Source organism: Sebastes umbrosus, chromosome 4, assembly GCF_015220745.1.
Source record: "Sebastes umbrosus isolate fSebUmb1 chromosome 4, fSebUmb1.pri, whole genome shotgun sequence".
In the NCBI taxonomy this organism is placed as follows: Eukaryota; Metazoa; Chordata; class Actinopteri; order Perciformes; family Sebastidae; genus Sebastes; species Sebastes umbrosus.
In genome coordinates, this window is record NC_051272.1 from 4,030,904 (window position 1) to 4,058,092 (window position 27,189).

General features: G+C 41.2%; 1 protein-coding gene across 4 annotated transcripts in view; it reads right to left on the minus strand.

Annotated features, from left to right (window-relative positions):
- peak1 (pseudopodium-enriched atypical kinase 1) overlaps positions 1 to 27,189 on the minus strand; it is a 129,120-nt gene that overhangs the window by 92,120 nt on the left and 9,811 nt on the right. For 2 of the 4 annotated variants that reach the window (XM_037766794.1, XM_037766792.1), the window contains exon 2: positions 13,793 to 13,902. The exons of 1 other annotated variant lie outside the window; for it this stretch is intronic. The gene's annotated coding sequence lies outside the window, so the exon portion shown is untranslated. Of the gene's footprint in view, positions 1 to 13,792; positions 13,903 to 25,015; positions 25,135 to 27,189 lie in introns of those variants that run through there. One more of the 4 variants, XM_037766793.1, reaches the window with a different exon arrangement.

Here is a 27,189-nt window from a genome sequence, read left to right on the forward strand (position 1 = left end):
AAGGGTTAAAGTTGTAAGATGAAAACACGGACAACTCCCAGACCGGACAACCTGTCAATCACAAGGTAGCCACGCCCTAAAGCATCCCCTGCTTTATGGTCTATTTGACTCTAAATGGGACCATAATTTACTAAATGAACATCATGCTTTATTGAAGAAGACTTGAAACTAGCGATTGAGACCATAAACTCATGTTTACAATGTTTACTGAGGTAATAAATCAGGTGAGAAGTAGGCTCATTTTCTCATAGACTTCTATACAATCAGGCTTCTTTTTGCAACCAGAGGAGTCGCCCCCTGCTGGCTGTTAGAAAGAATGCGAGTTTAAGACACTTCTGCATTGGCGTCACTTTTCAGACCCGGAGGTAGCCCACTGAGAAGACTACAATTTCTATTGAGCTGTGTGAAGTGGAAGATATAAACATGATATAAACTTTTTGTGAAGCTGCTCTTCTTTTCAGCATTGCTTACAATTGTAATGATTCATCTTAAAATAACTTTGTGTCTGCTCTGTGTAGATTGGTCATATTCAGACAAACTTTTCCTCAGACAAAACCCTGCAGAGGATACAATTATTCATCTGGGACTCATCTAACTTTGCACCAAGTTTCTTTTTCACCTTGATGGGATATTGAAAGAGATATTGTATTTCTGGTCAATTTTTTTTAACCCCTGTCCCACTTTCTCTCCTAAAATAGTTTCCACTTTTTCCCGTCCACTGCCAAGCTCTCTAAAATCTAATTTCATTTTTGGCCATTTGGCATCTGAAGACAGATTTGGCTCTGTGGGCCTCCTGGCAAGAAGTAACACACACTATGTTTCCAAAGAAAAGGGACAGACTATCAATCCATGGACAGAAAGTTATTACCTTGTGACACTGGAAGGAAACAATCATCTTACTTTTTCCATGAGACTGAACATGCTGTAGGAATTTGCATACCATTTTCACAGATCAATCCTCATCCCTCCAGAAACAAAAGCATTCTTTGTATTCAACTTTTCTTTCAAGGTTCCACGGGGACATGTGATTATGTGCTGCAGCCTCTTTCATTGTTTGTATTCACGGACTGACACAAGTTAAAAATACATTTCATATCCACTTAAATACTACTTTATGCCTAAGTTTGCATCTCGACCCAAATGATCTCTGGCTACGTAGTACATGTTGGGAAATAAAGATGTTTTATTTTTACCCTGCAGGCTGAGCCGTGATGAGGTGCTTTGGCAGCAGAAAAAAGCTCTTTTGAATGACAACTGTAATCACAATATCTTCCACCCAAAGCTTTAAAACCTAATGAATCTGATTGTATAAGGTTATCCCTGTGGTGCACGAAGAGAAACAAAGAAGGTGCACTTCTCCCAAAAAAAAATTCCTGGGTAATCATTGTGTCTTAATCATCTCTCATTCTTTCTCAATGACAGAGCTTCAGTGTTAACATCTTGATGGCATTACCAGTCGAGGTGCCCATCTGGTTTCTGCCTTTGATGGAGAAACACTAATTTTTCAAAGCTGTCCATATTTATTATAAAAATAGCCAGTCATGTCATGATTGCTTGAGGTAAACGGCAATATGAAAATATGATTGATGAATAGAATTTACCTGATGTGATATTTTTTAGGCAGTTCTTTCAGCCGGGCTAATGTTCAGCTGGCTCCCTCTATGCTGCACCTCCAATTTAGGGAAATTCTAAACTATGCAGTACATTAAATTAACATTGAGAATTGCTCCTTGGTGACTTCAGTACTGGTAATGCATATAAGAATGAGAATTAAAGTCAAATCAAACACCACTAACTGTATGCTGTTGCTGGTGGGTAAAAAACAACAAAACAAACACTTAAACTCCGAGATATATTGTGATGGATGGGATATGGATGCATAGTTTATTATTTACACTAACTGGTTGCTGCAACTCCACGGGATCCTTTAATAAAGTATTAAACTATTGCACTTGCTTAAAATGCAAATAATAAAATAACCTAAAAAGCACAAGCAGAACAAATCAAGTTGACTTGGGTAAATTGAACTGTTTGTATTGAGGTAAACTCCTGCAAACGTATCCTCATACAACGGTTTGTATATCTTACCAAAAAGTTACCATGTGTGTTTCTACGAGTGTTCAGCAACACGTGTAAATTTTCGCGCGTTACATGCATACAGTATTTTCAAAATAAATGTATATCTTCACAGGAAACAACTTGGTTATGATTAGGCAACGAAACTACTTAGTTAGGTTTAGGAGAAGATAGTGGTTTGGGTTAAAATAACTCCAGAAGTGGCGTAACTTAAGTGTAATGTAACTTACGTGACAAATAAATCAACGTTGACTTCTGGTTTCACACTGGACACGAACACCGGCCTCCTGGGCAAAAGTCCAGTGTTTTTATGACCCACTCCAATCTCCTCCCTACACGGCATTTGTCGCACTGTACATACAAATTGATTTTGTGGGATATATAAAAATTATAGTGCATTACTTTTCATAGGTATAGCTACGAACGGTGTATGAGAACAGGCTGGTAAACTCATGTGTCATTAGTATAATTCAACTTCTTCAAATTCTAAGGGTTGACTTTGCCATCGGGGACTAAAGATATCAAGTGTGCACAACATTTAGGGAGATTTCAGACTCCTAAAAATCAGTCTTTGTGTAATTTGATATGGGGATGAGATATTGTCTTATTCAGCAAAGAAAGTAGGTAACCTCACCTTGGGGGTTGGCTGACCCTTTGAGGTGATCTATTGCCACATATTGCCTTCTCCACCGAAATCTCTCATTCCCAGGTCATTGGCGGACTGCATTTTGTGCATACAGATTGCACATTCTGAATGAAATGAGCCAAATTAGAGCGCGAATGATCAATAACGGAGCAGGAGTGCGGGGTGAGGGCCAAGAAGTGGACTCTCATAGATCGAGGGGTACCAAATGCGCTGTACACCGCAGCTGAAAGATTACCTATTAGCTCAGAGGCTCAATTTTCATACTCATCAATAATGCATGTAGTATGGATGCTTTTTCTTCCCGGCTAAATGACCGAGTGGCTTGCATCATTTGCCGTGGAGGAAATGTTTGTGTGGGAAGTAGAAGGTCAGCGTTAAGAGTGTACCCTTTAGTGCAGCTCCAATCTTTCGTTAACTCCTCTAAATATTTCTGAGTTGGGTAATACATTAATGTCCGGCTGAATTTACAAAATAATGAGGTATATATATCTCAGCTAATATTTAGTGTCTAGCTGATGATATCTAAATGTCATCAGCTAGACACCAAATATTAGACTGGTCCTTCAAGATTTATTGGCTGCACGAAGTGAGAATTCAAAGATTATTGGGTAACAATTCCTTCTCATTTAAATTCTATATAAGTTAAAACTTATTGTGAGATCGTTTTCTTAAATACCGACTAGAAATATTTGGTTATAAATGGTAAATTGATAGTTAATTAAACTTAGTTAATAATTATTTTACTGTTAAAAACAACAAGAACATGATAATTAATGTTTACGAATTATTAGTAATGCTATAATTTGTTATTTTAACAGTTTATTGTTGCACACATTATAACATCTTATATATACTATATATGATTAATATATTATTTGTAAACCTTAAAGAAATTGTAAAACATCTATAAACATTACTTGGATGGCTAGTTTAATGTTGTAACTGATAATTATAATACATTGTTAAATGATTAATAAATACTTTGTAAAGAATCTATACACATTATTTAGATGAATAGTTATTACTTTGTAAATGGTAAATAATTGAATTCTGGTCCATCTATCTGTATAATGTTTAGAGATGTTTTACAAAAAAAATCTTAAAGGTTTACAAATAATTTGGTAATCACTAACACATACTTAGTATAGCATATAAAATGTTATGTGTGCAATAATAAACTGATAATAAATACTTTACTAATTTAATCAGAATGTAAATTATTATCATATCCTATCAGTTATAATACAATATAGAATTTCTAACTATTTCTTATTACACAAAATAATGATAAAATAACAGTTATTATAATTAATAAAAATGTAGCAAACATTATTAATTATAATTGAATTGCTTGTTAACAGTAAAATATCTAAGTTTAATTAACTATCAATTTACCATGTATAAATTATGGTTATTATAGTGTTACCAAATCTTCAACATTTTAAGACTCAAAACAGCTTTTAGGTTCAATTTCACCATCTATCCTTCTCAAAGATTATATTTCTTAATGTTGAAGTTCATGTGCAGCATTAGTATGTCAAAGAAAATATGACTCTGAAAGCAAGAATTAGTTTGAAATAAGCATCAAATAAATAGAAGAAAGAATAAGATTTCTTTTAACATAAAAGTGTTTTCAATGTATACATGAGCTTAAAACTAGCATTCATGTGTCATGTAACAGGTGAAGAAACACATGAATGATGTTAAATCCTGACAGATGTCAGAAGGCCGGTACAGAGGAAGGCATTCACCCCACCCTTCAAGTTTCAGAGAGCTGGCATGTAAACACAGCTGAGAAAACATGCAATAGAGGGTGGGATGAACCGGGTCTGGCCGGGTGTAGAGGAGTCACAACAAGGCGAGATTACACATGGAGCAGAAAAACACAAGTCTCCTCTCTCATAACAGCCACCCAGATGACAATAGTCAGTAGTTACACTGGTCTGAACCTGTATTTTCATATGCTGGAGGCTTGATAAAATTGTGTGACAGAGAGATTATACAGTAAATCTGCAGACTGTGAAGGCAGGAGGCCGATCTTACTTGAACCAACCCATCACTGAGTTCTCTTCTGTAGTTTACATGATATCATGCGCCTCAAAACCTCCTTCCGGTAAAACAAGATTACATCCTTTCACATCCAATAGGCTCCTGGGTTGTCAATAAACCTGGTGCGGCGTAATATGTGTCTATGCTCTACTTTCAGTTATAATGTGATTCTAATAGCAGCTAAATCCCTTCAAAATTGACAAGATGATAAATCCCTCGCAGGCAATGTTCTCCCACCTCCTTATCTGGCCGTGCACATCGCCTCTGATACTGAGTGACATCAATCATGTGTTAGTTTGCGTCCTGTGGTAAAAAAAAAAATAAGACCCTGCCAATCTGTCTGTTCATCACCTTTAAAGAATAGCTGGGAGAAATACTTTGAAAAGTGCACAATGCAAACTGGGATGGCAAAACTTTTTACAGTAGTTTTCCATCAAAGTTTCTATACACTTTTTTATTGGCAGACTTTTCTAAACTTTGCCAAAGGCAATCAAAAGTATGAATCTCAAAAGGGCCCGAGGGTATAATACAGAAATAATAGTTTGAATTCAACATATTAAGCTCTGCAGGAGGCACATCACATCACTTCTGAACAGTTGCAAACAAGCAAAAGCAAAAATCTGATTTGCACATTTGCAAGTTTACCATTATAACGGACAATTTTAAAAACATGTCAACATGCCCTCAGAACAGTTTTAAAGCTGTTTATTACACGGCTTTGTTGAATATTGAATTCAATCACGGCGTTTTACAGTTTTCTATTTTTTTTATAACCACTTATACTATAATCAAATGCTCCTCTATCAGACCCACTCAAACAATCTGCTCGCACAGCTGTAAAACAAGTTGATGTTGCAGTGGTCAGGTGACTGTACAGACAGAGCTGTGACTACGCTGCTGACATAAAGCAAAAGCTCAGTGCTATTTGATAGGAAAGCCAGAGGCATTACTCAATTTGGAAAACAGTGATACTTCTTTTAGAAATGTTCCCATTTTAACTTTAATATCAATTCCAAAGCATGAAATCTAATTTCTCATTCCATCTTCAAAGTAGAAAGCACATGCAGTGGGGGGGCAGGGGCCTGAACAGCTGAAACTCCGGCTTGTTTGAAGACGAGGTTGACTAAACAGTGAAACAATAGGTGGTCGGACTAAAAGGGCTTTGGCGCAGATCAAGTTGAAAGTCTTTGTGCAGACCGGTGGCCAATAAATCTGAAACGCAGATTACGTGACACCGTGCAAAGTAACAAGATCGGTTTTCAAAAGTCTGGGACTTCCCCCCCCCCTCTACAAAAGTGCTGATATGAGGTTGGCAGACAGCGGAGAACAGAAACAAGCAACGTCCGTGAAAGATTATCATTCACTGTGAATTTTCAATCAAGCTTATCTGCATCTGATGTGATGACTGCAATTCTTCAGAGGCTGTAAAATTATCAATAAATCTAATTTGGCAGCAGATCTAGCTGTTAGAGAAATTGGCAGCAACCATTCACTGTCTGCAGCTGAACCTACAGTCTGACTCCACAGATTGATTCATAGTCATTTACTTGAGTTCACTTTCAGATGATTAGTCAGCACTGGAAACAGAAACATAGGGTAACCAAGGTAACATAATTTTTTTTTGAGAGAATACCAAATTGCTTCCTTATGCACATGGAAAAATGACTAATCCATTCCATCTCAAGGCAGTTTTTGGGTGTATTAACTACGATGGATATTCCTGTCTTCAGCGCCAGCGTAAACTGTCACACACTCATGAAAATCAAATTGTCCTTTGCATGCTTTACCTATGAATGTTGCTGCTTTTATTCCCGCCAGGGCCAATGATGAAAGATTTTCAGTGACTGTCCCGTGCCGGCTAATTACTCAGAGCGTCTTAACACAGAAAATCGACTCCAGCCTCTAAATCCCACATGATGGGAGGCACAGAAAATTGCCACTGCATTCATGGTTAAGATGCATGTGGGGAAAGCAGCTTAAACGGCGTTGTTGCGGTTGCATTGCAATACACTCGGGATGATCTGGTGGCATTTTGGAGGAGCGGTGTGTGTGTGTGGGGCTCTATGTGAGCCACAGATCAGAACATAAAACAAGACTCTGCAGCGATGCTGGCGGCTCTGTGAGGCTGTACTGGTGCTGAATGCTCACATCAACATGCTAACATGCTCATAATGATAATACTAGCATGTTGTTGTTTAGTAGGTATAATGTTTAACCTGTTGGTTTAGGTATTTGGTCAGAAACCAAAGTATGAAATGGAATTTTGACCTACGAGAAGAAAAGTCAGGAGATACAAGTTAACATAATTCGTCCACGATAGTTGTTGCGATATTTCAATAAAGAACTAAAAAAGTCGAGCTCATGGTGGCACCAGAGGAAAACTCAGGAGTTAACTAAAGCCAGTAGGATTCATCCTCTGGGGAACAGGAATAGATTTCAATTTAGAGTCAACCTGCATGTCTTTGGACTGTGGAAGGAAGCCAGAGTACCCAGAGAAAACTCACGCTAACACGGGGAGGACATGCAAACCCACACAGAAGGACCCCAAGCCGGATTTGAACCTGCGAACCTGTTGCTGTGAGGTAACAGTGCTAACCACTGCACCACTGTGCCCTTTCTAAAGTATGCTAATTGTAAAATAAAAATAGAAAAGCTAGGGTTGGTAATCTTAAGAAACCAGCACTAGCATGCTGGATTTTTTATAAATTATGCAACCTAAAAACCCAGCGCAGAGTTGCCAACTCTTTTCCAATGAAAGTAGCTAGCAGCACTAGCTCAAAAAGTCGCTAAATCTATCCAGAAAGTCGCTAAGTCGGCAACACTCCAAAAGCCACACCCCCAAAATTATCATTATGAACGTAAACAACATTTGGGCAGAATGAAATGATTAGACGGGCTTATTACAGTCCTGCGACCGTCACAGATACCGGATTATATTCTTTTTTTGTCAGAGCATTTGATTTATTGATTGCTGTAATTTCAGCAAATAGAACAAAAAAAATGTTTTTGAAGAAGATTACCAACTCTAGCTTTAAATAACAAAATGAGACCACATAAAATCTAAGGCTGGTTTTGAGGTGAAACAAGTTATTAATTTATGAAAAACAACAAACTGGAGCTGAGGTTTATTTAGAAACCAGACTATGTAGAGCTTCAAAGAAAAACGATAACACTGATACTTCCTCTAAATAGTCTGGATGAAGCCAAGTCAAGCTCCCTGCATAATAAATATCAACATTCCTCATTGATGAATGGGAGGGTGGCTGCATGCGTGGGAAAGCATGTCCATATCTTGGCAGCATTGACTTAGGACTGGGGAAGAGCCGTAGCAGACCATGAGGAGGGATGACCTCTTCTCATGCAACGGCACATTCCTGCCATAACTAAGTAGAAACAGGCCTGGGATAACTATAGCAGGCAGCGTGGAGGGGACGGGGGTCACGGCTTGGTGGAATTTAGGGGAGACTGCCACACAGCCCTCTCAAACCATTTACCAAGACTCCCACTGGACCTAGAAGGTTACGGATGTCAAACTGACGTCGTTTTACTACTAGACCTTTGTTCCATCAGCAGGTGATGCCAAGAGAAAGCAAGAAAGTAATTTAAATATGTGGTTAGTGCTCTTGGGATGTAGGCCAGAAGACATAATTTCTTAAAAAGAAACTCTTCTTTTATTAAAGGAATATACCAGGTGCTGTTGAATACTCAAACCATTACTAATATTTTAAAAAGAACCAGAACTGACTTGTAATGGATTTCTTACATCAGGCAAATACTTGTCACTTGAAATAATTGCATAGCACAAATAAAAAAGTAATAAAATAAATCTTTAACTCCAGTGAATTTGTGTTGGTGACGCTGAGATTCCCCCTGACTAATGGTTAAGGAAATGGCACAGAGAGCCGACCCATAGATCATTTGATATTGACGTCTCAGACTTCGGCGACTCCTTTAGTGAAATTCACTTTCGCTCTCTGAGGTGCTCTGATGGGAACTCCAACAGCTGCTGGTTTCCACAGTCCACTTAGTGGGTTAGCCTTGAGGGAAAGTCAGGGATTCAGAGAGAGAGAGAGAGAGGCGAAGCAGGAGTGTGATGGGAATACATGTTCCAGACACCCACTCATTTATTGATCTCCGCTGACTTTGGCTCGATTGACATGACGGGCTTCAAGGACAAACCGTTATCCCAACGTCTATCTTTTTTTTCCACTTTCACACTACATTTCCTGGAAGTTAGATACTTTCTATGGCTTAATTGATTTAAACCTTATCAATGAGGTCCTAATGGGAAAAGTCTACATTGTTTACTGTTAGGAGAAAGATAGCAAGGGCACTCTCAGTGAGCATTGTTGAAGTGGTAACTCTAGAGGCAAAAAGCACAGGGCACATCCTAATCCATTTATCAAGGACAACCACAGCGGGGGAAATGCAGCAATCAATAAGCAGAGTAACTTGAAGAGCTTCCATGAGTCAACAGTGTGTAATCTTGATGGATCTATACATACATATATACTGCCAGTCAATACACACAGACTTTCAGAGTGCTCAGAAACTCCACAGGGAGTTTAACGCTACGCACTTGGCCTCTGTTGCAAAGCCATATGCATCTAAACAGAACATTAAAAGTCTGGTAAAACTATAAGGGTGAAACATTTTAGTTTTTCCCCTTTTATTTAAAACCAAAGCTTATATTGTAGCACTTTAAATCAGAGGATGTTGTTGATTTACACGTCATCATGCAGATAAAAATGAGGGTAACAAAACCGATTAAGCATCTTACATTGCAATCTTAAATAGTTAAGTGGCTTTCAAACTAAAAGCAGGATGTAATCTACTGCTAAATTATGAAAGAAAAAAGAGGAATAATTGCACTTTCCCATATGTTTTGGCACATATCTACAGTAAAAACAATATGTGGAATTAGATGTACTCGCAGACATTGCCAGTTATGTTGTTAAACAAGAATTGATTTATAATCCATATCCATGTTGCTACATCTTCATATTAAGTGCCCCAACATTAAACTGCCACTCCCATGGTTGAGAAACCTTTATATTGTGCGAGTTTTACTGTATCAGCTTTCCAATACTTCAGATATTTATGATAGTATGAGCTGCATTTTGCCAAGAAAGCAGAGTAAATTTCTCACAAATATTTGTGTTCAGATGAAATTAGTGCGTGGGATGTCACACGTAAATCTGTTTCTGAAGGGGCAGTTTGAAGGCTTTGGGTTCATCTTACGGCATCCTATTTGTCAGAAAATTTTAACTTTAATTTACTTTAATGTTTTTGGAGCCAGCACTAGAGCACCAGCCACTGCAAGAACTGCATTTTAATTCACCTGTGCTCCCATTGTTCTAAATCACACTTAATCATACTTAACTGTAAATAAAGTGTAAGTATGACCTTAACTAACCTCCAGCAATACTGATCGTTAATATCTGCCAACACCGATGGTCTGCAAATAGCCTATATTAGTGCTGCTCTACAGTTTGAACCATTAAATATGTCCATTAACATCTAAGTTGCTCTGCAAGCTCAGAGAGAAAGGTGAAACCAGTGTTATGTTAGTGTTATGTTGGGGAAACAAACGAAAATGACTTTTGAATAACAGGTTATATTGGACTAATTACTTGACATAATCTGCTACTCAAGTCTTTTGTCTGTTCAAATACATGTGGTTTTATACTCACTCACTAAATTAGGAAAAACTGTTCACAAAAAGGGCTGAGGTTATAGCTAAGTGTTTACACTCCATTTGTTCTAACAATCGTAATCAAGGGATTAGCTCAAAAGGAGGGGAGTTGATGGGCCTCGACTTGAGCGTTCATTTGTTGTGTGTTTAGCTGTCGTTTTTTTTTTATTGCATCTGTTCATACAGAGAAAGCTGCTGGAGATGAAAGAAAGAGGAGAGCGTTGGAGCAGGATGGAATGAAAATCAGTCGGATGGTATTTTAGCTAATTGGGAATTCTGCAATTGTAGTATAAGTACAATGTCCCACGACTATTACCAGCAATTGATTTGCATTCCCTTCAGTAGCCAAAAAAAACAGTTGTGTCTAGAATGTAACACGCAAATTGCGAAACTCTCGCGAGATGGTTAAGGTTAGGCATTGACCTTGAATGGTTAAGGTTGTCGGGTAGCGAGTCTAGCGAGAGTTTTTAGCAAGTTTTCGTAATTTGACCTTCTAGACACGACCAAAAACAAGCCAACAACTGTTCCTATTACATTTGTATGACCAGAAGCATACAGAGTAAGCAAAATCATTAACTCTTCCTTGCAAATGAATCCTTTGTTGGTGGATTTTTATATGCAATCTTTTCATAAGAGTGTCAATAAATACAGCACACACATGTTGGCTTTAATGGCTAACTGTAATACAGCTCTGACTTTACCACTGCTGCTATCATATATTCATGGCTAATTATTACCCCAGACACCCTCCATCCTCAAACTCACTAATTAAGTTCCCCAGAGGAAATCAAGAAGAGATGTGGAAGCCGCATTCTTGCGTCCTCTTGAACACACTGAAGTTAATGACCTCACTATCAGTGAATCAGCATTTAGAGGATAATTATGTCAAAAACAACCCACTCAAATCATCTCCCCCTAAAGATCCCCCGGATCCTCCACGAGACTAGATTGGTGGGAGCCTGCAGAATGCAGAGCCATGTGTGGCGGCTGGCCTGGACTCAAACCATTTCAAGTCCATCTAAATACAAATGTGGGATTTTGCTATGGAGCCAGGAATCATGAGAGACCTCACAGTGCACATGACATCGCCACAATGGTTGGATCACAGTACCCCGATACCCTAAACTCTTGCATGAAACAGTGGACCTGAGTATCGGGTATTGGCTCAGATACTGTGCTCATGTACTCGTACTCTCAAAACGGCTCCGACACGACGGCACTGATACCACTTCACGGCAGAGTGAGGTTAACCTCTCGTCAGCATCTTTCAGGTCCTATAGCACGCACTCCACCTCCCCGATGGTGCAGGCGAGGCGGTGGTGCGACCGACCCCGCGGGGCCAGTATATCCCACCGGGATATATGCGTGCCGGCCCTCACTTTCATTGCACCACGGGGTTTTGCTTGCACCCTCGACGCGTGCGTTAGACTCCTTGGTCCACGTTTCAAGACGGGTCTGATGGGTTGCAGACATCGCCACAGACCCCTGGCGCCTTTTACGTGGGCCGAGCCCCGCCCTGGGGGCACGACGCGGTTGGGGCGCACTGAGGACAGTCCGACCGGTCGACAGTCCGACCGGTCGACAGTCGCACCAGGAGCAGGGGGCCCCGTCCCTCGCCGGTGTGGAGAGAAGGCGCAGCAAGCACTTTGGCAAGCACCTTCGCCCCGAGCCTTTCCAAGCCAACCTAGAGCCGGTGACAGCGCACCGCCTCGTATGTGGGACTCCCCAGCCTGCCGTGTGTCGCTCACACCCTCCAGCTGGCTGTTAACGAGGGTCTTTTGACACAGAGAAGTACTCGCATGGGTACTCGGTATCTGTGAGTACCCAAATGTAAGTTATTGTACTTGTACTCGGTCTGAAAAAAAGTGGTATTGGTGCATCCCTATTTTAAAACTTCTGAAAGTCACTGAAAGTAAATGTTTTTACACCACCATTTTTATACACCGGGGCTCAAAACACATAAATGCAATCAAAATGTGTATTCAAAATCGAAAAATTCAACTGACATCCACCACTGACATTGTCTCCTTGTAGCAACATCAGCACGGTATGTTTGCAAGATACAACAACAGACAGAACGAATCAAATGTGTCAGGGGGGGAGGAGGACAAAAAGGAACGGGAAATATGTCCTGTCAATGTGAAATAGAACAGCAATGACAACCGTGTTGGCATTAAATGCAGAGGGGACTTACTGTGACAGCATCGCAGTCATCAAAGTAGAGCTGGTAATAAATACAAAAAAAACAGAACAAAAACAAAACATGGCCAGAAATAGCTGCTGAGCTTTGTAGGTGACGTGAATCTACAATTTTGAAATACCTCGGTCATGAAGTCAGAAGGGATGAAATCATTTCCCAGCACGAGACAGATGTGTGTTTATAGAATCATTCCATAACAACTGAATCATTTGAACGTGGCTTGAGTTAAACTCCAACATGTTTCAGCTAAATAAAAATACAAACATAATGTAGTGCAGTAGTACTGGGAATGTGTGGGGGGAAAACATACCTAGACATATCTTGGTCATGGGTACTATAACAACACAATGCATGTTAGCTTCTCACTGTGAGCTGAGATGGGGCGAATTTACTCAAATAAAAAATGTGTTCTGGATTGACCTACACTACGTTACAGACAGACACACATCCGCCCCCCAACAAGAGCCAAGTTAACAGGATGAGCTTGTTGAGCAGCTTGACAAATCAGACTCCTTTGTAGGTGTTCCTCTGTTCCAAAGCGTGAGAATACTGGTTGCAGAAAGGAAGATTTATAGAAGAGAAGGCACAAAGTCAAAGACCTAACAAACATCAGCCTAGACAGCATGGGCAGAAACCGAAACACACAATGGACATCTAGTCTCCCTGTGCAAAGACGACTAACCCTACTTCAAATATTATGTAGAGTCAAAGCTATCGGAATTAATAACACGTCAAAAGCAGCCTGTGAAGAGCCGCGTTTAAGTTTTCAGTCAAGAATGCCTTTGCTTTGCCTTGTTGTGGGTGGTGTTGTAGGACGGCGGTTGTATAGGTTATTAGTGCTGCAGTTTATTTGTACAACCCAATATTACTCATGTCTCAACAGTTCCCAACCAAGCCCATGCTCTTAAAGAAGGGGAAACCTCCCATAGCACATACAATCATGTAAAACAGTCTTGTCATGTTTTAATGTGCAGTAGCTTACAGAGACATTAGATGTGTTTAATGCAAATTCAGAACTGATAGAACTACCGTCATGTACAAACAGACTGTCATTTTAATCATATTAATTGTGCAGCCCTACTGCAGATATTAACAGGAAACAGATTTTTGTTTTGACTCTGCTTACCTGCCAGACTATGCAGCTCCCTGTTGTCTGGAGGGTTACAGGCCTGGAAGCACCAGAACTCGCTGATTCAGACAAAGCCACAGGGCATCTTGAGGCTGTACCCAATTTTCCTGCAGACAAGGGAGGCGAGAGGGCAGATGTCAGCTTGATGTCACCATCAAGAGCTCCTATAGTGAGCTCCTGAGAAGTCACAGACACAGGCTAATTAAAAATGATGGATTTTTGTTTAGAAATGACAAAACTGAAACTATTTTGTCTATTCACATTTAAATCAGGAGAAGCACTGAGCAATTTATAATAAAATATATATATCACACAAAATCCCACACTGTGTGTAAAACTGAGACTGCACATAAATGAGCAGCAGAGAGAGAGATTGGCCGATTCCATGCCTGGAGAACGCTTCCACAAGAAAAAGGGGACTGGGATAAGAGATGTCAGGGTTAAAGGTGAACGTATGGTGGCCCCCTGGAGAGTGAGCTACTCATTCATCTTAATTAAAAAAGAAAACTATAGCTGTAAAGCTTTGTTGCCTGTTGGCACCTGTTCGCTTCATGCTGAGGTCGGTCACGCAGAAAGAATTCAATATGATACACTGTTACTAACGGCAACGGCATCAGCACACAATCTGTGACCAGGGCTAAAAGTGAGAAAATAAAGTCAGATCTAATCCCTAATTGTAAACATGAGTTTATGGTCTCTCTTAAGTCTTCCTCACACCGTAAAGCAGGGGATGCTTATGGCGTGGCTACCTGACACGTCGCTACCACGGCGTTGTCCGGTCTGGGTGTTGTCCGTGTTTTCGACTTACAACTTTAACCCTTGCTCAGTTTGTTTTCAGTTCATGAAAGTTGTCTTCTTCAGCATTCGGTTGTGCTCCACCCTCTCGTGTCTCTTCTATTTGCAAAAACCGAGATGGCGACTACCCAAATGAAGAACTCGAGGCTTCAAAACGTCAGTCCACAAACCAAATGGGTGACGTCACGGTGACTACGTCCACTTCTTATATACTCAGGAATAAGTAACAGATAATGTTAAAAAGGATTTTTGGTGGGCGATGCCGCTCCGCAAGGGCCCAAACTGAGAATGAGCCTGAAAACACAGCTCCCACTTGATGTGGGATAATCTCCATGAACATTCACATCACCCAGTCAAAAAGCCACAGTGCATTATTACTGCCAACAGACTAACGAACCATTTCAAAGTCAAGTCTCCACTGTCACGTCCCAATTCTCACTAAAAGCCATGAGTCAACAGAAATTAGACATGAACCACTCCCCTGCCCTAAATTCATCCCTGCAGGCACATGGCATACTGGTTTCGCCCTCTTTATACTGTAGTCTGCTCAGGCAAGAAACCGAGCTATATAAGGAATTGTTAGTGTGGAGGCCAGCTAGTGGCTCTAAACTATTAGAGCCAAGGGTTTAGAGGTGGGGAGTCTGTTTACACTGAAAGCCTTTTTTATTTTTTTGTTTTAAGAGGGTCCACTTGCTAAACATGACTCGGGCTTTAATGTTTAATCCAACACTAATATTGGCTGCCAGTGGGCAGAGGATGGAGGGTGGGGGGGTTGAACAGCATGTTTGTGTGAACACATGCAGGTGTGAGTGTTGTGTGCACATGGTAAAGTTTGGGTGAGTGAGTACCCATTTTGTGAATGGGTATACTTTGCAAAAGTCAAACTAATTGTTTATGTATAATATCTCCATCCCATTTTAGTATGATATTGTATTGATACAGAGGTTTTGGCATTAGTACCATGCTAAGAAAGTTAGCAAAGGGAAAGAATATTCAGTAGGATTGTCCTCAACCAATTTTGACGACTAATCTATTATTTTTTATCGACGGATCTGTAAAACAGAGTTTTTCCACAAAGAATCACACAAAAGTACCACTTTAAATCTTGTGTTTACCAGAGATGTGCTCCTAAATTTCTTTGAAATGAGTCATTCAGCATGAAAAAAGTAGGGTTGCACCCTCTTAGTCGATTAATTGGTCGTTTTGGTCTAAGTCGATTAAGATTTCTTTAGTCCATTAGTCGTTTTTTAATCTTTTTTTCATGCTGAATGACTTTTTTCCAAAAAACGTATGAACACATCTCTGGTAAACACAAGACTTTAAGTGGTGCTTTTGTGTGGTTCTTTGTGGAGAAACTCAGTTTTGAAGATTGATTGAATCAACTAATCAATAAGTCAACAAAATCGTACAAGTGTTAGTCGACTAAGAATTTCTTTGGTCGAGGACAGCCCTAGAAAAAAGCAGAAAAAACAAGTAATCGACTAATGAAATCTTGAGGGGACAGCCCTAATACACAGAGAGAGTGACAAAGATAAAGTACAAGAGAAAGCAGGAGTGTAAGAAACCATACATCCCAATGAAAAGTAAAAACACTTTCCAGTTGAACTGCAGTAAAAAGTCCAAAATAACAAAATGCCCCACATATCATAACTAAAAAAAAGAGAGAGATATTCTAATAAATATGTAGAGTCAGGCCAGTTCTCCCCTGGGCTTACTGTACCTTTGCTCCTGGTTTTAAGCCGTGACCACTTCCTTCCTCTGGCTCTAATTGACAGTGCACTACAGTATTTCTATGAAGGCAGACAGCTAAACAGCTCCACATGTCCCTTTATGGCAGCTAAGCAACGGCAATCAGGGCTGATACAGAGCTGAGCACACCGGGCTCCCTGCTACTGTGATGCAAACTGTTTTATTGCATCCCAACAGCACTACTGCAGTTTGCACCCACTCGTTGAGCCGGGCCTGTGCTATGATGCCTCCACAGGCATTTCTTGATGTACAGGCTGCATGCTATGATGCCATGATGGAGAACTTTCTTGCAGAAAGTTTGGGAAATGACACTCTGAGACCAAAACCAAGAGTCTGAGTCGACCTGCCAGGATAGTAGGAAGTAGAAGATTTGAAAGGTTAGGACGTGAGCCTTGGGCACCATGAACATGCACTGGATCTTTGATCTTCAACTCAAGTTAAGACTAAAAGATCCCTACGGGAAGGAAATATGCCAAGCTCAACACAACCTGAATCAAAGACTTTGTGAGATACTAGCCCTCAAACCACATATGACATTATTGTACTTGGCTGGCTTGTAGAGCAAAAAGAAAGTTTCAAAGACACTGACATGCTAGCTTATTACAATCCTATTCATGCAAGACAGACCATGGCAAAGAAATGTGGTTTAAAGAAAGATAGTGTAAAGCTATAGGAGATAATTGTCAGGAAGATACTATTTGGGCACTGTGAAACCGAGGCAGTTGCCTCTGATCCTTTTTTTTTAGTGATCCACTTTTGTTTTATTCTGTTGCAAACAACATTTTACGCAAATAAGTGTCTTTTCAGACTTCAGATTACACTGACTGACAGGAAAAGTGCTCCTTTACATTCACAAAAACATTCTGGTGTCTGCATGAAACGCACAGATGTTTCCTCCTCTTAGCCATGTGCCTCGATTGGTTGTGTGCAGACTAAGTGAGCTGGGAGGCCACAGGACGGGAGGCCGACTGTTTGCAATGGTCCACGGAGCATGTCTTCAGGCCAAGACCCTGTCTGTTTCCAAGACGGCAACAACCGAGAGTTCAACGTGACCTTTACCGAGAGCCTTCCGGATTATAAGAAAAAGGATTTTAGCGATTCTGAGGCTGCAAAGGAAGATGAAGAGATGTGCTCTTCTTGCTCAAACCTGCAGCGTCTACACAGTTCTAAAATGCAGTTAACAATACTCTGATAAATACCCAAACAGTAGGGTATGTGAATAAAAAAAAACTGGACCAACATCTGAAAAAATATCAACAAAAGACTACTCAAATCTAACCCCAACATAAGCCGGCCACTCTGTCTCCATGGTAAAAGGATTATGTCATGACTCAGGCATCTTCAGGAAAACGCAGCCCGGCCCTGGGTATAGGCTGTGACAACAAGTGACCGAGGGGAATATCATATTTGTGAAAAGAATAAGCATGCAAACCAAACGGCTAGACAAATGACTATAATGGGGAGTTACCCTGTAGTACATAAGCCATGATGTCATGATTGTGCATCTTGGGAGCCAGGGCAGAAAAAGCATCTGCGCTGATCCGAGAGCTTGCATCACATTTAGATGGCATCAGACTCTATATTTAAATATGATTCACAGGAAAGGACTGGAAACAAGTTACTTAATAAGACCCTCTTTTATCACAGTCTTCACAAAGTATGCTTCTCTTCATATTTCTTCTTTCAGTAGTATTTATTTTCACCATCGCTCCCTCTCCCTCCATACGGCAGGCCCACTGCTCAACTCCCAGGGGCAGGCAGCTGGCTCTACATCAGACACACCGGAGGACAAAGGGGGAAACTCCAGATTGTCGTGGTGAGGGCAGCCACCCGTGGCAGCGCTCAGTGGGATTCCGGTTGTTTATGGTTGGCACTAATTACAGATCGGCCGACTCGCCGAGCTCTAGAAACTCCAGTTGGTACAAAGACAAATGCATAACTGGTTTAGAAATACAGGCTGACCATTAAAACTGTCTCCACTTGCAGCGAGCCAGATGAAACATGGAGCGATGTAAACTCAATGGGGTGGCTTAAAGACATCACTCAGGATCAAGCTCACACTCCCTGGGGAAGCCTATTAACTTGCGCAGGGGGCACAATGTTGCCGTTTTATTGCTGCTTATACCCTGAGGGGTGATGTAGTCAGCATTTTGAGTATGTATGTATAGAATTGAATTCACACTTGAATCATGAAGATAATCGCCCTCTTCAAAGCTCCGTGTCTCGCTTTACAATCAATGTAAATCAGTAGTGGCAGCATCTTTTTCCAGCTAAGTGTTGCATTGAGCTTCTGCAGGGGACCCCTGAGCGAGATGACTTAATGAAATGAGAGGCCTGTGAAAGACCCATATCAGTGATTTTGAATCAGTGATAGAATTTCAAAACCTCCTCATCCCATGTTGGAAATACCCTTAGAAAGGCTTTTACATCAGGGACCCGGGCCCTGATCCGAGTACACTTGGCCCCAAAGTCCAGTTTGTTTGATTAGAGTGAACGCTCCATACCGTGCTTGGAGACGGTTCGTCGATCCACTACTCGAGTCCACTTGAAAAGGTGGTCTCGAGTACGGTTCATGTGTACTCGGGTGTGAAAGACAACTGTACCAAAACACGGAAGTTAACCACCTTTTAACGCCGCCGGTCTCTTCTCCTGAAATCTGTTTATTCCGTGCAGCATGCGCCGACCTCATCTTCTGAACTGAACAGCCGTGGGTGATAAAGCAGAAAGGCAGGCGAGAGGTTCCTTAAAATATAAATAATAGTAGGCATTAGGGTTGGGTGATGTTTGTCATTTTATTTAGCTAATTTAATGTAGTGCCTCCGAAGAACGAGAACCACTCAGCTGCTCAGCGGGCAAAGAGAGAGAGATTGACAGCGGGGGGAAACAGAGTGTACATACTCGGGAACAGTACGAATCAATCAAACCTAATATGAAAAGGCCCTTAGTAGCTTAAGATATTGGGTGGTGTCCCTACAACATAATGGCACCACCTGACACCGCCAATGACAGAGAGATTCTGCTAATAAAAGAGTGCCCTCCTTCTAAGGAGGTATCAGACTTTACAAAGATCTGGGTTTAGGATTTTGTATCTTGTTTAAACCCCCCCGCAAAAAAACTAAACACCTATTTTTCACAAAGGTAAACACTGGTATGGTGGTGTAAAAGTAGCTCACTTAACAAAGGTGCATTTAATATCCAGACTGAGACTTGTGTTACATGTTGTTCTCTATATCCTCTGCCTCTGGGCTACAGGTTTTATGCCCCCACATTTTTACAACATCTATACAGCATCTTGACAACTGTGGGTGTATAATTTGTATTCCCCACAAAGCTTTGACTGACAAGTTAATAGACAATCATATGCAGGGGGAGGGAGGGGGAGCATGTGAATTATTGATAGCGGAGACGAACATATGAAGAAGCACAACCCTTAGAATCACTATGGAAGCTAAAACCTGTGGCTGACCTGTGGCTTGTTTGAGTTGAATAAAAGAATAGAATCAGGTGTCGACCTAAGATATTCAGCAAAACAAACAGTAAAAATCCAGCATGCAGGCCCTTTGAAATGTGCACTGCGTAGGAATGCTGAATCCACACTGAGCAGCCCACTGCTCTGCAATTAAACACTAAAGTGTGTTTCACTTTCCTCTCTGCCTTGTGCTGGTTGTATCACACAATGACAACTACCTACCACTTTTATTCTGGCTGAATGCCGATCACCTCGTTCTGTAAGGCTACGTTCTTGGGGAGGACGGGTGATGCATTTAATCAAAAAAGAAAGTAAGGTCAAACAATGCAACTAATGATATTTATGGTAAATAATACTGAGCAGAGAGTCACCAAATGTTATCTATGAAACAACACAGATCAAATATAGTTTTTTGTCATTCAACAACGTACATAAACTGTAAGACACACAAGCGCTGACCTCATTTTATGTTTGATATGTTTGCTCTATCCGTTATTAATCTTTATGTCCTTAACTGTTGTATAAAGCGACTGTGACAAACCTGTTTAATTAAAGCCCTTTATGAAGAAAGTCAGCCTGATTAATATGCACGTTCTCCTTTCTGTCATGCTTCCACACCGAGCCTAATGCTTGCTTATACAGTAAAAGTAAATTAACATGTCTTGCTTAACTAGCTGAGATGTAATGGGGGGACTCATGAGCGGGTGTGCAAAAGAGATTTTAATTAAAAGGAGAGTGCTGGTGGATGTACGCTAAGATGACTATGGGTTATATATAGACCTATATACACATACTTTTACTCGGCTAATGGATACAGAAAATTGATTTAATTCCAACGAGCAGTGTCCTTGTATAGGAAGAGCATATATTTACAATATTTTAATAAATTGAGGTTGTAGCGGGCTCAGTTTTAAAGCTAGAAGTGAAGATGCTGGCATCATATGAAACTAGAAAACCAAGGCCTACGGAAAGGAGGCTGCATCATCAACGCGTCATATCTTTGGGGTACAACACGTGCAATAAAAATCTGGTCTGCACTCGCCGAAATTGAGCCAATCGCAACGCACGACCGCAGCTTCAGTTACACTGTGCATGTGTTATAACCCATACCCCAAGGCCCATGTCTGCCCGTGACCCAGCCTCCTTTCCATAGGCCTTGTAGAAAACCTAAGGAATCCACTGGTACCAACCTTGTTACACTAGCTTGTCACGAAGGAGGCTAAATAATGCTCCAAACTTACACTAAATTTGGGCGAGGAAAAACTGGCACAGACATTTTCAAAGGGGTCCCTTGACCTCTGACCTCAAGATATGTGAATGAAAATGGGTTCTATGGGTACCCACGAGTCTCCCCTTTACAGACATGCCCACTTTTCAAGTCAGCACACTGACACACTGACAGCTGTTGTTGCCTGTTGGGCTGCAGTTTGCCATGTTATGATTCGAGCATATTGTTTTATGCTAAATGTAGTACCTGTGAGGGTTTCTGGACACTATTTGTGATTGTTTGGTGTTGCTAATTGATTTCCAATAATAAATATATACATACATTTGCATAAAGTAAGCATATTTGCCCACTCTCATGTTGATAAGAGTATTAAATACTTGACAAATCTCCCTTTAAGGTACATTTTGAATCTTCAACTTAAAAATTATTCATCAAATAATGAGCGGGTTTACAACACAACTGTTGTTCTGAATGAGTACATCAATAGGTTACTGGCCAATGTGTCCAATGCACTCTTAGCAGGATCACAAAGGCTGACCAGGGCATACAGAACAATACTAAAAATCACCCCTATAAATAAATCTTGTCCAAATAGTTTTGTCATCTTTCCCTTGATAAATAACAGCTATAGTCCAAAAAGCAGCTCACAATGACCCCGAGTCAGACCAACAGCCTCTTTAACGGCTTTGGAACATCTTGGATCTCTGTTTTTTAATTTTTTACACTTCACAACAACTGAACCCATTTCACACTCTCAACGGCACATTAAACAGAAATGAGAACATTTCACAGTGTAAGAAAGCTATCATCTCTCCTATTTCAGTCCTCTCTCGAGTGCTCTTTCCACCCCAAAAGACCACCTTGCTTCTTCTGATGCTGAAAGAAACAAACAGAGAACAGCTTTCCTCTGATCTTTGCCGAGTCCCCGTCACGTGTCGGCGCAGGTGCTCTGCTCTAGCGCTCGCCCAGAGGGAAGATGCACTGGCACAGGGGAGAAATATGCAAGCCAGAATAAATACCCGTGTGTGTATACTCTCCATTTACATCTTTTCTTCTTCAGCAAAGTAAACAAACACTTTTAACATTTTGACTGAAACTCCTCCTTGATGTTGTGCAACAGCGCTGCCAGAGAAAAATCAAGGGAGAAACCAATCCTTATGAATTGAACATCACATTCTGCTGTCCCAGTACTGAGTCCAGACATGTAATATTAACTGAATACCGGAGCTTGTTGTGCTGTGGTCTTGTTAGCTAGCCCCGTGCTCATTGGCTAGTTTGTGCACAGCCACTGTTCCTGTCAGTCAACAGTCCTCTCTGGATCACACCGCTTCCAATTCCTCCTCTTCCTCCTTCCGTGGCCCAGATCTACTGGCTGAATGCCAATATCTGGGCAGGACACCCACCTGCTACCACAATGACACGCTCTCGCACACCAAAGTTCCACAAGCAAGCAGTCAGTTTAAACACCAAATCCACAAACGCCGAACATCCGAATAAGCACTTCCTTCCGTTCCTTCTTTCCTCAACGTGCTTTCTTTCACGCCATTCTCAGACAGACGCGTCACACCCATCTCATCCCCTACGAACCACCAGCCAGGAGCCTGATATAGCTGTGGTATGGGCCCGGGTGCAGGCCGGGGGTCCTGGAGGAATGGGAGTGTTTGTTTTCTAGCCATTTTGCTCTTCATGTGATCCAGATCATGTCACGCACCGAACAACAAGCGCTTACACAACCAGGGGGGGGGAGTTACGGTTACAGAGATTCGGCATGCACTAATATTGCTAATGAGATCACAGCATGGATGTGCATTAGTGTGTGTGTGTGTGTGTGTGTGTGTGTGTATGTGAGACAGCGACAGCAGTTAACACAGGTAATTTGAGATGGGCCCTCACTCAGCTGGCTGACATGGAAATGGGGTGAGTCTGCAAATTTAATTTGAGCAGCACCGACAGGATTATTTGCGGAAAAGAGTCCTGCTGTGTCAGGCAAGGTCAGGCAGCGGATGTTTGTTTACAAGCGGTGAGGTGGTGAATGCTGGGATGCATTTTCACCGTGAACGTTGCGTAATGTCATAACCACCTTGGAATGCTCAATGTGACAAATACTGAGAGGCACAATTGTTCCTCTGTTTGCCAGTAAATTTACTTTGTTATCAGTTCATACTCATTCTAAAAGTAATTTGCTCTCCCTGTCAATACAGAATCAAGGAGCATCGTTTCAAGTATGAGTCAATTGTGGTGGAAATACACCCGCACTATTGAGTCAACACTAATTTAAAAATCAAAATGTCTCACATCTATGGCTGAGCATTAATTCAATATTACAGTTTGTCTTCTAATGGAATTACACTCAGTTGCCAGGTTAATAGGTACACCTATTTGCCCACTCCCATGTTGATAAGAGTATTACATTCTTGACAAATCTCCCTTTAAGGTACATTTTGAACAGATAAAAACGTTTCATTTGTAATTAATCAAGATATATATATAATAATAAAATATTTAAATCGATTGACAGACGTAAAACTAAGATATTGACCATGCTGCCTATCCTACTATGGCTTTTGGTGACCCATTTACTGCACTGTCTACATCCAAATGAAGGATTACTGTTTTTGACTTTTTGATTACTTACTATTATTTGTGCCAACATTGGCTGACAGCATATATGACGTAGGAATTGGGTTCATTACATTTTGCTTAATGGTGTATGCAGTGTGACATGGTAATAAAACTTAATGATTAAATAGTAGCTGCACTACACTGGCAGTATATATTTCTGTCAGCTACTACAGTTCAAGACAGCACTTAACACAATGTTCCCAACAGCTTAAATCAGCCCGAGCCGAGGCTCAGAGGTATTAAAAGTCGTCTCTGTTCATCATTGAATTAGGACGAGATTAGAAACTGCCAGAAAAAAAGACAAGGGGTCTTATACTGTAAGAACAAGAGATAAGAGGCAAAGCATTTCCAAATTTCACATTTGGATGGAAATATGCGAGTCACGATGACCTAGTTTAGCATTCAGAACGGTGGAGGAAAGGTTTTATACATTTGCGGTGTCAGGAAGAGCCATTAATAAGTGTGAATTTGCAGAGAAGCGCCACTCCCACAACCCCCATCCATCTCATCTGTAATTTATGAGACTTCTATATTCCACTGAGCTCAAGATGCAGATGAAGGATCATATAGAATATTTAGACCATAAACCAGATAGAGTAAATCTGGCTCCAAAAAACAAAGTTTATCAAATGTACCTTCCGCAGACAAAGCTGTGTACCTGCGACCCAATATCACGCCAAGGTGTGCAATAGATCCACCTGTCCACTATAGCATGTCAGTGTCACATTTTGCCTCGCAAAGACATGCACACTACAAGCATGTATTACCGTGCAGTACCAACAGGGGGCAACAAAGACACGGACTTAGGCAAGAAAACACTTTGCGAAGTTAAGGGAAAACGTCATGGTCACTGACTTAGGTTTAGGCAAGAAAACCCCTTGGTTAGATTAAGGGAAAACGTTATGGTTGGGCTTAAAATAAGTATGCAAACTAATACGTAAAAGTAAAACAGATGCGGAAACAATGAAACGTCAGTATGGGAAACACGTGACAAACGTCACTAACGTAACACCGGCCCCCTGGTTAAAAGTCCTGTGTTTGTTGGACCCATTCATCTCCCAACCCGCCCAACATAAGTGACTTTCTAACTTTATATACTACGTAACTAGCTCTGAAGTTAGACTTCCGTCACTACACAACACGTGACAAACATCACGAGACAACCGTCACTACAACACCGCACCTTCATGCAGGCGTGTAATATTCACGTATCGGCGAAACAAAACGTGACAATGAGACGCTTTCTCCCGATGGACAGGCGGGTCTATTACACGCTTTGCTGTGAGACTGCGCTGGTACCTGATGACCGTTCTGAACACACATGCAAACTCACACAACCAACCTCCAAAAAACCTACCATTCCTCATCCTGAAGAGCTTCAGATTAACGTACGAGATAATATTGAGGCATGTAAGTGGCCCCCATCCAGCCCTGTAATCTCCAACAGCAGGCAGAGCTCAGGTTCACCACGGTAAACAAGTCCAACAGCAGCAGCAAGGTATGTCTGAGAGATTTCAGGACAACACGTAGCGTGTTATTTTAGGATGCAGGCTGAGTCTAAGAGAGTTAGTGAGGTCAGAACTTGGCCAAAAGCAAGTACCCCTCTGTGCTCTCAACACATTTGCGTAAGCCAGAATTGTGTTGGCCACAACCAATCACGGAGGCTTTGTCCTAACTCAAACAAATACTTGTGTAGATAGATCACCACAGATCCTTCAAGGGGAGGATTATCCTTCCATATATGGAGTTCAATACAGTATCAAGGCAGTTGGGTATTTTTCTCCAGTGGACAGACTTTCAGGAGAGTTTCTGTTTCACTGTTTGGTGACATTTGTTCAGTGGAAAAGTCAGTCAGGGACTCTGATAGCCAGACTGCCAGACAAGGTAAATCCCTGTGAGCAGTAGCCACTGGGCCAGACTGGTGCCAACACTGCTGGATCAAAAGCCTGACTGGAGAAACACTGTTGATGCAGGGGATATTTTTCACCTGTTCCAGTCAGAGATACATGACGACAATGTTGGAAAGTGTACATGTGCAGGTGAGCACACACGCTGGGTGGGCTCAAATGCATGTGACTGCATGTCACTTTATTCAAAGTGTCGACAGCGCACGTCATTTGTATTTCGTAGTTATTTGCTTTACCCCATATCCATCCACACCCACGTTTAATCGCCGTAAATGCAGAACTGTGGGACCGAGCCTGAAGGCGTTTTCGCCTCTAAATGAAACTGGAAACTGGATTCATCCGGGGGATTTTGATCTCCCACCACATATTGTTAGGTCTTTATTGGCCATCTCTCATTCCAGCCTCAGGCTGTGAGCTGTGTTAGTTCTCAGACTGAGGGATCTATTAGGAGCTAGGATTGCAAAACTCTGAGAAAGAATGATTTATTCAGGCGCAGTTTCCACATTTCATGGTAATAAAGAAAGCACAGATTATTCTCCTGAGAGTTCAGTGTACATTGCTAAAGAATTGATTGCAAAGTTCCTTCAAAGACAATAATGAAATGGTAGGAAAATTAGGCTACATGAAGTAATTATTTCTTGACACATTCTTTGTTGTTGGTTTGGGACTTTTAAGGTAAAGTATTCACATATCTATGAAAACAGTAGGGACCTTAACTTGATATATTTTAACCACTATGCTGTGACACAAGAATTCTGTTCTGCAATTTAGTCTTCATGTGCACGTATTACAATGACAGTAACAATGTTTACTTAAAGGTGCAGTGCGTAGGATTAGGTGCCATCTAGTGGTGTAGTTGCAGACTGCAACCAACTTGAGTACCCCTCCGCTCACTCCTCCTTTTCCGAGACGTAACGTAACGTGAGCCGCCGAGTGAGAAAACCGCGGTAACGTTGTTCGCCTCGCTCAGAGGCCATACTTAATCACCATAACAACACTACTTTAGGAGAAACCAAAGTCAGACGGCGGCTGGCGGTATCACGGTTTTGCACTCTGCGGCTCACGTTACCGCAGTTGTTTCACAACCGTGTTGGAGAACTACGGTGGCCTTTGAGTATATAAAAACGTGAAAAGCTCTTGCTAGAGTTTGGTTTGTCCGTTCTGGGCTACTGTAGAAACGTGGCGGTGCAACATGGCGGACTCCGTGAAGAGGATCTGCTCCCTATATGTAGATATGAAGGGCTCATTCTAAACTATCGACAACACAATTCTAAGTTTGAGGGGATTATACTGTAATGAAAACATAGTTATGAATATTTTATTCCATTTCTGCTAATAGATCCTCCAAAATGTTACACACTGTTCCTTTAAGATGTCCTGATCTGTCTGACTGACACAGCTTGTTAATGTCACCAACTTTAGCTCCCCCAACAACAGCTTTGATGGGCTCGGGTGCTTCTCCACCCACAAGGAAACCGCATTTTGTTCTCTTTAGCAAAAATGCATATCAAAAATATGCACATTATACATTGTGGCCTTCTCTAAAAATAAACTAGTTTAGTTTTCAAGTGAAATTGGAATCTCTTGAGGCAGAGTTTCCATCTGTAAGCTGTTAGGCTCGGTG